This window comes from Toxorhynchites rutilus, chromosome 3 (assembly GCF_029784135.1).
Source record: "Toxorhynchites rutilus septentrionalis strain SRP chromosome 3, ASM2978413v1, whole genome shotgun sequence".
Lineage (NCBI taxonomy): Eukaryota > Metazoa > Arthropoda > Insecta > Diptera > Culicidae > Toxorhynchites > Toxorhynchites rutilus.
The window spans coordinates 331,463,692-331,476,865 of NC_073746.1; the positions used below are offsets into that span (position 1 = coordinate 331,463,692).

The 13,174-nt window shown below is 40.0% G+C and overlaps 1 protein-coding gene across 5 annotated transcripts in view; it reads right to left on the bottom strand.

The window, feature by feature from the left end:
• Positions 1 to 13,174, bottom strand: part of LOC129774771 (uncharacterized) — a 131,628-nt gene that overhangs the window by 94,678 nt on the left and 23,776 nt on the right. Inside the window, exon 1 of one of the 5 annotated variants that reach the window (XM_055778725.1) lies at positions 8,869 to 8,985. The exons of the other annotated variants lie outside the window; for them this stretch is intronic. The gene's annotated coding sequence lies outside the window, so the exon portion shown is untranslated. Of the gene's footprint in view, positions 1 to 8,868; positions 8,986 to 13,174 lie in introns of those variants that run through there. 5 annotated transcript variants of the gene reach the window in all.

The window sequence follows — 13,174 nt, forward strand, 5'->3', positions numbered from 1 at the left end:
TCCACTTCGGCTCGTTCGTGAGTAACATCGGTGATTTAGTGAATTTAAAATGGGCCGTAAAAGCACCGCAGATGCACCACGTTCTGGAAGGCTAAAAGTGGCTACGAATCCAGAGATCGCAAAACAAGGGCATCAACTCGTTTTGATAGATCGTAAAGTGAAGTTAAGCGAGTTAGCTGGGGCGTAGGTATTTCAAAAGGACGAGTGGGATGCATTTTGCACGACATTTTGGGCATGAAAAAACTATCCGCGCGATGGGCGCCGCGTTTGCTGACCGTCGGTCAAAAACAACGGCGCGTTGATGATTCAACAGCCGGTGTGGCGCTGTTGAAACGTAATCGAGTGGGCTTCTTCCGTCGTTTTATGACAATGGATGAAACGTGAATCCATTACCACACTCCTGAGTCCAATAGGCAGTCTGCAGAGTGCCACTGAGGTATATTTCGAAGACATAGGTATTTCGTACTACAGAAAGAGATTCGAAATGTTTGAAATTCGCTATACCAAGTGTTTTGCCCTCGAAGGAAGCTATGTTGAGGAATAAATACAGCTTTGCTCAGAAAACGGTTCGTAGCCCATGTAGTATATGTTCATGGCATAAATAACTTTTTACGTATTTACTTATATTACATACATACTTTCCACCAGTAACACGAAAACTCAAATTGGAAGGCAAAAAATGTACGTACGAACACGAACGACAACGGTGCATTAATGTTGCAGTCTCCTAGGAAATAGTGGTAAGATGTACCTTCTCCCCCTCGAAGATATCCTTAAAGCCACCAGAGGGGCAGCGAGCAAATCGACCACATGCTCATTTACGAATAATGATTCCTACCAGTACAGGTCCACAGGTGAATGCAGTATTTCTACAAATACCTCAACGTCGTCTCAGCAGATACAGGCGAAAACAAAATTGACCTAGGAAAGCCCATTCCCGACAACACGGTTACAGCACCTAAACTGCAGGAGTTTCGAGAAGATATTGAAAGGTTGAAAAACAACTGAGCCGTTGGCAAGGGCGTTTAACTGGGTTATATCCAACATCTGGGATGAAGAGGATGTGCCGTAAGGTTGGGTATAGGACGTTTGCAGCGGAAACGTACACCAGACTAAAGGCTGAGGTGAAGCTGATGAAGCTGATCGTTGAATGCGGCAAAAACCAAGTGCATGGGAGGAAGATGTTGCAAAGACGAAACCTGTCTCCAATTTTCTATTGATGTAAATGAGTTCGTGTACTTGGGACCGTTGATAACCACTCACAATGCTACCAACAAAGAGATCAGGAGACTCATTTCTCAAGAAATCGCGATTTTTTATCTACGCAGACTCCATCGAACGAATCTAGTGGGATACCGTAGGAAGCTAATCATGTACAAGACGCTGATAAGACCGGTTTTCCACTACGAGATTGAAACGTGGACAATGCTGGACTGACGGAACAACTTGGCGTTTTCGAACGGAAAGTGCTACGGACGATTTCCGACGACCTTTAGACATCGGATGGAGTATGGTGCAGGTACTGTAATATTGAGCTTCAACAGCTTCTCGGAGAACTATCCACGTGGACATGCCGTCAGGATGTCATAAGGAGACTCGTTTTAACGAGGCTAATCAATAACCTAGATCGCACCTGACAAAGAGGCGCGTTAGTTGGTTTCATCAGGCTGAGGGAGACCTGCAAACACAACGTCGCCTAAGCAATTGGCGGAACAAAGCCCGCGACATAGTAGAATGGAAGCATTACAAAAAATCGCAAATTCAATTTCTAGGTTCTTCTAAAATTTACTGAAAATCTTGATTGTTCGGAAAAGAATGACTTCTTTCGTCTTTCTCCCGCACCTTTTTCATTTGGTCGCCACTGTCGCCGTCAATTCGGCTACATGTGGAGCGGAGAAAAATCCGCGACTTTTCAGATCGTTTTAACCACTACTAGTTCCAAATATGGTCCTGGTTCATCTATATTAGTTATTTAGATTTTGATAAATAAAAATCGTTATACGTTAGGAAGAAGTTCCTTCAAAACGCACCCCAAAAACGCATCAACAAACATTGGCGCCAGTTTCGTTTATCGAAAAGCTTTTACAGCATTATGCAAATGATGTGCAAAAATTGAACAGTTTGCATAGGAGCTAAACCGAAGTGGAAATTTTAGGGAACACCAGCCTCCCGCCAGTCCCCAACTAAATAGTTTCGGTTGCGTTGGTATGTGCTTTAGCCGATCGCTCTGTTAAAAACTCGTTACCCCCCATTTGCATTTAGAGTACGCCTTTCCCAGTTTCCCCATCATAACAACAATCAGAGAAAATTCCTCCCTACTTTTGGGAAAATATGCAAATGATACAACACTTTTAAACACGCTCGAAGTGACGAGACCACCCCTGTTGTTACGTTTCCACTAACAAAAAAAACCTCACTGTAGTATTCACCAACCGGAAGAAGATAGAATTTATTTAAATTTGTCCGTCATCCATATGCATATATTGGCAGTGCGGCAGTCAAACGGCCATATTTCAAAAACCCCTTCACTAGACTGCCGCTCATAATGCTCCAGGATGTGTCCGGTTCAAAAGAAGTGCTCTCGGAATGTGTTATGATTTATGTGTTGCTCCACCGTTTCGCTCTTCGTCCTCTTCTGCCCTGGACTGACCGTAAATCCTCGGCCGTTCTTCCACCATAGATTTTGCCAGATGCATCTTACACGGACTCACGGTGTCACGGGTGTGAAACGATATGTCTGTCCAACACAACATCTATGCCACTCAACGACTACTCGAATTCTGCTGCAATCACCGATCCCTCGCTGGAAAAGCTGGAGAGATTAACGCCTCAATCCTGCACTGCACATCTGCCCGTGTGCCGTTCTGAGCTTTGGATTGTGCGAGTGTATGTGTGTGTATGTGTGTTGAGCGGGTAGGAAAAATGAAGCCGATAAAATGAAAATGAAACAAATCCCCAGAACCTCCACCACGGGCTGGATAAATTCCGTCCGGTTTCGTTCGAACCAGAACGCGCGATAAAGAGTGTATGAGATCGGTGTGTGTGTGTGTGGTCAGTGTGCCGTGAAGCTCATAATTTTTGGTCATAGGCCAGAAACCGGCTCGCAGGATATGAAGAAATAATTGACCAAATTGCAGTCCGGATTATCACCTCCAGTTCGTTGTCAATTACTGCAAAACAGAGGATGGGTGTCCACAGGGAGCTTCACTTCCGTTTGGTGGACAGATAATCTGTGGGGGAAACCATATGTGGTACAAATTTTCGATGGGTGTGAAACGAAACTAGCAGCGGTAATTGATTCATTCGAAGTCAGTTTTTGAAGGGATTATGTGCCATTCATGATTTGTTGGATCAAATGCCAGTCAAGAGGTCAAACCGGAGGTTAAGCTTCTTCTGTGGAGCCCAGTTGTGGCATCGCTGGGAAACAACCCTAACCGCATTTCGGTTTTAGGCAAAAAGTGGATGAATATGAACGCGACTAGTCATTTTCAGTAGCACATATCAAACGATTAGAGACGCAGGAATATTTCAAGGAGGAATTATGCTACATAGTAGATTTTTCATTATGAAATCAAAAATTAATCGCATATTGCTTTCGTTCTCTGCTCGGGCTGTTCCTTAAAAAGGTAATAAGCTTAATCGCAAATCAATTGCATAGAAAAAAAGGATATAGGAGAAATGTGTAATACGCACCCCCAAAGCGAGAATGAATTTATCTTGACCGTGCTCTTAAAATTTAAGGTAACAACTACGTCAGCACGTAGATTAGTTAACCCTCAGTCATCTGTAATCGTTCTGTATTTTAGATACTGAATAACAAAAGTGCTACGAATTTTATTTTGTAAGGCGCTCAAATTTTATATTATCCAATCATACGGTGTTAAATGGCCCAGCAGAAGTATAATATGCCCATGAATTGTTTCTCTCAGGGACTATAAAGCTCAGAGAAACAGCTTGTATGAATGAGAGATTCCATCAATCTATTCACTTCATGCCCACCAGCGAAGAGAAGAAACCGTTCCTCCGGTGAGCGTGTTCTCCCAGTACTCGTGCGTTAATTCTCCATTCCGCGCTCTTGTTTTCCTACATTCTCTGAGCACATAATATAGATGCCATATGTGAAGACATGTTTTCGTTTTGAAGACATTTAATTTTGTGAAAACATACTGAGGTCATTTCAAAGTATGTGAAAACAATTGTTTGTGTGATTTATCGAACATGATTTAGAAATATCATGATGGTTTGTTCATTTTTGTTCATTATTATTACATTTGAAGACATTTATTCATGCCATGCAGAGATATTTGAAAAAATCATCTGGCATCTATTTCTCTCGTGAGAATGTTATCCGGCCGAAAGCGAGCAAATTGCTCCGATCGAGGGTATATCATACTGCCCGATGGTAAGCTGATGCGGAAAATATCAAATTGAGAGAGAAATGAATCCTTTCTTACCATTTTCTTCATCTGAGATATTCACTGGGAACTCGACTCAATAAATATGACCCACAGTTATCGCCTCTGAATCGGTTTCAATCAACAAAAACCATATAGAAATTATGTAGAAAATTACATCGAAAATTGCTACCAAAGAAAATTATTTTTCTCGTTTTTTTAAAGCATGTTACAAATGTAAAACTTGCATGGTAGGATTCTATCATTGACTATCACGATTGTATATATCCATTGCATTTCTATTCTTGCTGGTTTACGAGAAAATCAGGCGGGTCAAAGTGCCCGGCAGGCGCGTTTTAGACACATCTCCTCTAAAGCATAGTTCATCTTAAATCTGGACGCACTGTATATTATACCACAGCGCTCCTAGTGGTCGGATCTAGAATGTTTTGACAGCACTTTGTTTTGGAATGTTTCCTCTATCAGTGCTGAAAATTTCATTACGATTCGTTTTGTTTCAAAAAAGTTACACGTGATGGAAGCCGCGAAACGAAAATGAATTTTGGACACCTACGTCAAAAACCCGACGTGATCAGGTTCAAAAATCGCGAAATCATTGAAAATAGCCAAATCGACCGTGTGCAGCGTTCTCAAACGTTTCCGTGAGATGCATACTATCGATCGGCAGATTCATACCAAGCGTCATAGTGGAACTATGGATCGGAAACTGCATTTGAAGGTGTTGAGAACGATAAAGCAACCAAACCTGCAAACTGCAATAAAGCAGTAAGCAACCAAACCGGACATTAAAGCAGAATGTAGTAGCCAAAGGACGTGCCCGGAAGTTATACAACAAGGTTCTAACGAAGTACGACGGATGCATCCTCATGGATGACGAAACGTACGTGAAGATGGATTTTGGGCAGCTTCCAGGCCAAAAATTTTATAAAGCCACTGATCGGGCTGATGTCCCCGGCAAGTTCAAATTCGTTTTTGCCGATAAGTTTGCAAGAAAGTGTTTGATCTGGCAAGGTATTTGCAGCTGCGGACGAAAAACCCCAGTTTTTGTGACAAACAAGACCGTGGACTCCAAAATCTACAAGGAGGAGTTTTTGTGACAAACAAGACCGTGGACTCCAAAATCTACAAGGAGGAGTGGCTGAGAAAACGTATTCTTCCGTACATTAGATCTCACAAAGGACCAGTAAAGTTTTGGCCAGATTTGGCAAGCTGCCACTACAGCAAAGAGGTACTACAGTGGTATCGAGATAACGGGGTGGATTTCGTCGAAAAGGACATCAAACCACCCAACTGCCCTCAATTCCGCCCTATCGGAAAATATTGGGCAATTGTCAAGCAGAAGATGAAGTAGAATGGTAGGACGACTCGGGATACAACAGAGATGAAGAGATTGTGGAACAAAATGGCCGCTGAAGTCAGCGAACAGGGTGTCCAAACTATGATGAGTGGTATTCGCCGAAAAGTTCGAGATTTCATCAAAACCACATCGGAATAATTTTTTTGTTATTTTTACTTTAAAGTGCAATAAAAGACCTGCATTTTGAGTACATAACATTTTTATTTCGTTCACATATCTCCGAGATAGACCCGTTTTAATGCGTCCAGATTTAAGATGAACTATGCTTTATCTCGGTCGTTTTTGGCGACAATCGCGCGTGCTGCTACAGCTGGAAGGGGGTTATTCCTACAGATGTCTAAATTTTTCGTTTATTCGATTATCGATTAATCGTCGGATCATTTTTAAATATTCGATTCATTCGAATAATTGTCTTTCAGTGTTCGATTAATCGAGCGAATATTTTTTTCTTGTAATAATAATGAACAGACACTGGTCGCTGTTGGATAAAAAAATCCATAGCCTAACTCTTGACCTAAAAATGTATTTACCATGAAAATTGTTCCTTTTTCCATTAATCGCGATTACTGTGATAACTATTCGATGTATTCATGTTTTGATTTTTCATTATTCCATACCAAATAACTCGATTAAAATTGCAGATAGTCGATTGTTTGAATTAATTGAACGATTAGCTGACGTCTCTAGTTATTCCCATTACTAGCCTTCCGAGAATCGATCAGCTCAAATCGCACCCTTTTCAGGAGCGACAAGAAGCTCCAAAGGATGCTGAAGATCGAGGGAAAAGTGGCTACATCGCTACAAGCTATAAAGCCGAGCTTTTCCTACATGAGTCGGCTCGATGTATTGATTGCAAAGCCACAGCGAGTTTATGTCGCAAATATTCTTTTTTCGTTATCCCCTTTGTTGTTTCTATTCTTGCGGCTGCATAAGTTGCTCGCTATTGACAGCACGGTTAGGTAAGCACATAAATGGCCAGAACTAATATATGGGAAAATGGAAATGCTTCTAGTTTTCATCAATTTAAAGATTTTACACACCAGGTGATTATAATGTATAGCATATCAAACAAATCTTAGAGAATTCCCGATTGCTCTCTGACATCAACAAGGCCACGATTCAGCATCCTTGATCTTCCATAACAGCTACATGGTGCATGGAAAAACTCTGGGGAATAACCCAAAATGCCGTTTATAAAGCATTTCACTCGAAACGCTTTACAATATTTTAGTAACTGTATTCTCAGATAATTTCAGCTCCCTATTCAAATCGCGACTTTCTACGAGGGGTGGAAATGCAAAAATGGAAAAAAACCTTACTGATCACCCCTTTGTTCAAATGTCAAAACATAAATCAAAACAAATCTCAAATAAATAGAACTGATGAAATAGTAACTTCTGTCCTACAGGTCGGACTCGATTATATATAGTTGCCCATTTTTTTCAACAATTATTTTCAAATCCTATACATAACCGAATCTCAAGAAAACAATTTTTTCATTAATGTATGAAAGTCAAACATTAATAGAAAAATAGCTTTTTGTGATTCGATTATGTATTGGATTCGAAAATTAACGTTGAAAGTGAAATTGCGATTATATATAATCGAGTCCAACCTGTATATAATAGATTTATTCATTAACTAGCTAACCCAGCAAACTTCGTTCCGCCCATTTACTTGATTAATTCTCGAGTAATGCAGAAATTTGTGTTCCATTTGCCACCCCTAAGAGAGGGGGGAGGGGTATCTAACCACCATAGAAACATTCATTGCACCCTAAAGTTTCCATATGCCTAATTCGGTTTAATTTGCTTGATTAATTCTCGGGTAATGCAAAAATTTGTGTTTCATTTGTACGGCAGCCCCCTCTAAGAGAGAGGGAAGGAGTATCTTAACACCATAGAAACATTTATTGCATCCTAAAACCTCCACATGCCAAATTTGGTTTCATTTGCTTGATTAATTCTCGAGTAATGCAGAAATTTGTGTTTCATTTGTATGGCAGCCCCCCCTTTGAGTGGGGGAAGGACTGTCTAACCATCATAGAAACATTTATTGCACCCTAAAACTTTCACATGCCAACTTTGGTTTCGTTTGCTTGGTTAATTTCCGAGTAATGCAGAAATTTGTGTTTCATTTGTATGGCAGCCCCCCCCCCCCTTAGAGAGGGGGGAGGGGTCTCAAAAATCACGAAAACCTTCCCCGGCCCCAAAAACCCCTACATACCAATTTTCATGTCGATCGGTTCAGTAGTTTCCGAGTCTATGAGAATCAGACAGACAGACAGACATCACTCCATTTTTATATATATAGATAGATAGATAGATAGACATATCTTTCGATGTCTATTCTGCGTATCTGCATCGCCCTCCTCTTCAAGTTTTTCCTAGTCGATGTGCTGATTTAGACTTTAAAGTGACTAAATCAGGGACTAATTGTTGATTGACTTCTTGTAGATTGTACCTTATTGCGATCTTAGTAGTTCCAGGAAGTATTAATCGTACAAACAATGATATTTTGTGTTGATGTTATCCCGACGATGTTAATTTTTTTTCGAAAATTGAGTTTTCCATGCCAAACCATGCCATTCCATGTTATTACTCTTTTAAATTTCAAGAATATACTCGCAAAATAATAAACAAATAAATACGATAGTAAATTTTGTCACTCTTGACATACCGCGGCTATTTTTACGACCGTATCAAATGCAACTTCTTTTCACTGTCGTGTCTAGTTAGGGAATAAATACATAAGCATATATCCACTCAACTTGAATAACAACAGAAGTGCGTTTTTGCTGTCGACTTCACTCATGAATACAATGACATAAAAATTATGTGTGACTTGCATGGCATCCGACCGTTTTGGCAGGATTGTCAATGTGATATTCGGTAGATTAAATAGAATGTTACACAGTTACAGTATCCTGTCTGAAAGCTCCGGTCATCCACCAACATATTCCAAGACATGACATGTTGTGACTCCGTTCAGTTTTATTATTCGATCTTAGGGTGAACAGTATGTTATGTATTCGTCCAGTGTCATATTCGACCAGTGTTAGAAATTAATTTATGTAAAACATTATTTTTTCATTACCTGCGTTAGAGAAACGTGGATTCCACTCATCAGATCCATTAGCAGATGTGCCAGTGCACACAGATATGAATCCCTCTCGAAGAGATGTTTCCTTCCTCAGAAGTGATTCCATTTCCAGCTCAGGATCTAGATTTCTATTCGTCTTTTAGCCGACGGTTGATGCAAAGCCACGCTGTCCGAAGCATAACATGATATAGCTTCATGACTTCATGATAAAAGTTCCTCCACCAAAAATGCCTCACCTTCTGTGCATTACTTTAAGATTACCTTGAAGTCAACGCATTTCTGTTTTTCTTTTTTGCCGCGTCAACTTCACCGTATTCCATTCACCTCCGTCCAATTTAACCGAACACACCGACAACACGCATTCATGTCCGGGGAAAATTCTGCTTCAATTAGTCGCTTCCGCTGGTACACATTTTGGGAACCGGAAGAACATTTCCGGTTCCAACGTCCCGCTTCAAACGTTCGTAAATCATCGACTAATCTGCCCTGATTGAATTGTGCCGCAACGAGTTTCACGTAAGAAATCTAGCGCCACCCAACGGAACAAATCCCGACAAAGTTAGCACCCTTTCAAGGTAAACGAAATATCCCGATATCTAATCCTAATGAAACAAGCGCCAAATTTGTTGCTATATGGCGAAATGCGTTTGAACGAAAAATCCCCCCTCGACTAAAAACGGCAACAGGGAAAATGAGAAAAATAAATCCCCTCCAAACGACCAATCTCGCGAATTCATGAAATGAAAACAATTTTCCGTTATGTCTCGACGTTGTTTTTTTTTGCTCGTCCATTTCCACTTTTCCAGCTTTAAGTTTTGCTCCCGGTCGTTTTAAAGCTGGCGAACAAGCCGCCATCGCCTGGGTTCGCGGAATGTTGGCCTTTCTTTGCGTGGGCATCCGGTTTGCATGATGCGCTCGTGTCGCACGAAGGTAAAGGTAAAGGCTAGCTAACATGCATTTGGTTTCGTGTTTAGCGCTGGAAAGCGCTGCAGCTATTTAACATAAACATGTACAAGAGAAGGACCGCGATTCATCCGCAGCAATCAACATCTTTGTCACCGATGCAACGAAAAATACAAGAAAAACCGCATACCATAACATTGTTAGGAAAATGGTTCGAACCGGAATCGGCAACGGGGGAATTTTCTGGACCATAAAAGTCGATGAAATTTTGCTTTGTCGTTTAGGAGTGTCTTTCTCGGAGATTGTGGATCAATGGTTTGTATCGGGAAAGAAAAGCACCAGAGACAACTGATGGGCTCGTGCGGCAACTTCCTGGCTGGACATGCCATAAAGAATAGTGTGTGGTTGCTCAGGGTCACTCCACTTCCTTCGCTGGACGTTATACGGAAATATATATTGGATACGGCTAACCCGTATCCAATAGCACCAACAACAGCAGTAGCAGTATGTAATCCCTATAGATATACAACGTTTGGCTGTTGTAGGGGTAATATTATGCCGGGACATTTAATTCGACCAGAGGCAAAGTCTGGCTGTGTGCTCATTCCGCCGACCGACGGTATAAATATTACATTGACAACGAACGTTAGATGGACAAATTACGAGCCCCATCGGTACCCTTTTATTGAATTCACTCCGACACAGTAACAACAAGACTATGAAGTACGCATGCTAGCTAGGGGAAAACTTCTGACGAGTACCTGATAGAAGGCCCTCTCCGCTGAAATTGTCACAAGACAGTAGATACGATAGAAGAAGGCTTCTGATATCGTCTTTTGCAATCGGATAACGTTCGGAATTTAACCCGTTTTGTCACCTTTGACCTTACTAGCTTCCTTCCGGGTTCACGTTGCGGAAATAAATTAATTGGCTTTATCGCAAGATGATTAAATTCGTTACATTCGGCCGTCCTCGATATTCGGCGTTTGCATATTTCGACCATAATTTGCGATATGGCTCGAGCATTATCAAATGTCGAGAATCACATAGATATATTAAATGGATAATAGAACCAAAAGAATCACATTCGTGTTAATTGGAGCTTAACATGATTTCACATCATGGCTTCGCGATGCAAGTGCCAAGATCCGTAATCAAAACAACAAGAAACATTATCGACACTGTGAATCGAATCGAATGAATGTTAAAATGATCAAAAATTGTTTCTTCTTCGACGGTAAGCAAATATAAATGTCACATTTGGTCTTCGACGCTCCCCAAATATTGTATTGACATTGAATTTAAAAAGTTTCTCTTTAGTAATATTACACTCTGAAACAGGGCTCGAAATCTTCGAAAATGAAAAAAGAAAATCGACTCTCCTCTCAGTAGCTTCGCTTCGACTAGGACTACTTCGGCATTCGCCGTCAACATAATTTTAATTGACTAGAAAATGAATTGACGAGCGTTGAGAACGAGGATGACTGATGAACTATACTAGTCTGATTGACGTGACTAACGAATAAAAATTTGGCTTTTCATTCTACCTGATTTCAATCCACACTTCTCCTACTCCTGACATGAAACTTGTTACCCGCGTACACATACATCTATAAAAAGTGAAACGAAAAATTGATTTCTGATAAAAAAAAAGTAGTTACATCAATAATGGACGGTTTATTGTCTACACACCATGAACTCAAACACAAAATTCACAAATTTATCAGTGGTTCTGAACACAACACTGCACGCTATTGTATACGTGTGAGTAATTTTCGTGTACGAAACAACAAAATCTAGCTCACCATATCAAAGGACGTTGAAGTCAAACATCGATACATGCATACGAGATGCATGAGAGAGAGAAACGAATTCATTTTAAGAGGAGTCACTTCAAAATGCAATGAAGTCCATTTGACGGGGAATAATGAAATGAGAGTCGTAGAGGAAGACAGCGACTAAACGCCCGACTGACTATTAATTCATGTTGACGGAGAAACTGTTGAATGAATCCAAAAGTCATTTCCAATTGAATACGAAGGTGAATTTCTCCATAGCCCCCTGACTATCCCTAGAAGAGATGTCAGCTTTGAAGACTTAGTTAAGACTCCAAAAGTATACAGAATGAATTTAAAAACAAAGCGACTTCAAATTCTTCAAATTCTGGAGAACTTCAAGCGGTTTAAATACATATTGTCTCTAGAAGACATTAAGGAATGTTCATTTTATAAAACGGACAAATTTGGTTCATTATAAAAGTTTAACGTTCAACCCAGATTTGATGCGTCTTCAATCGTCGGGTATTTGATTTTGTTGACGTTTCGAATTTTGTGTCAAAACAGTTTAATTTCGTAAAATGGCACGAATCGATCACGATACTCGTTTTTTGTGATTATTCAAAAATACCGTTCCGAGATTATATCCTGTAGAAATATTGCGAAACTTGTGAACAAGTCTGAGAGTGCTCTGTACCAGATTATTCGGATGTTTGAAGAGCCCCATACTCTTGAAGATTTGCCAAGATCCAAAACCAGAAGAGGTGCTTCAAATCCACAATCGAGAAAAAATGTGTGAAGCTTTTTCTGTCCGATAAAACTGACGCTGTACGAAAAATAATATCAAACGGAGGAACAACATCAGAATAATATTTATGCCTGCAACAGAGCCAGTTCGCTTTGTTTTTGTTTTTATAATACTGGCTTCTTGATATGCTTGAAAATAAATATCTGTCAATAGAACATTAATAATAGGCATAAACTGCGAAAAAAAACAAACAATGTTCCTATCCATATTGACATTGACATAGTCATAGTCTCAACTTCAGGCCCAAAGTTTTTTCCAAGGCATGTCAAGAAAATTTCCAACCCAGGAGGATCCTTGACTGATTGGGAATTGAATCCAATATCCAAAAGTTTCAACTTAGAGAGATCTGCTACAATCAGAAATAATCGATACAACCATCTGATGAAAGATAGTTTACGACAATTCTGAATGAGTTATGCCAGTTCCAGTTTCTACTTCAGACCCTACATATAATTTCATTGCGTGTCAGTTTTCTGCCAGTGTTCATTATTAACATTAGTCCAGGCCCACCAAACACGCGCGAGGCTCAAACTTTCGTAGACAACGCTCGTTTTCTTTTTTTTTGATAATCTACAATACAATAAAAAAAAACATCATCATTATCAGTACGAACATGGCAGTTTAAGATACCTGTAAATTTTTTTAAATTTCAATAATTAGTAAACATAAATAAATTAATTTACAAAAATTTTTGGAAACCCTGTTTACAAAACAGATTTAACGTGGAAAATACACATTCGCTTAAACTCTGCCATTGTTGCCGCTCGTTTTATTTCCCTGGGCATCGAATTGAAAAAATGGATTCCTTTGTATA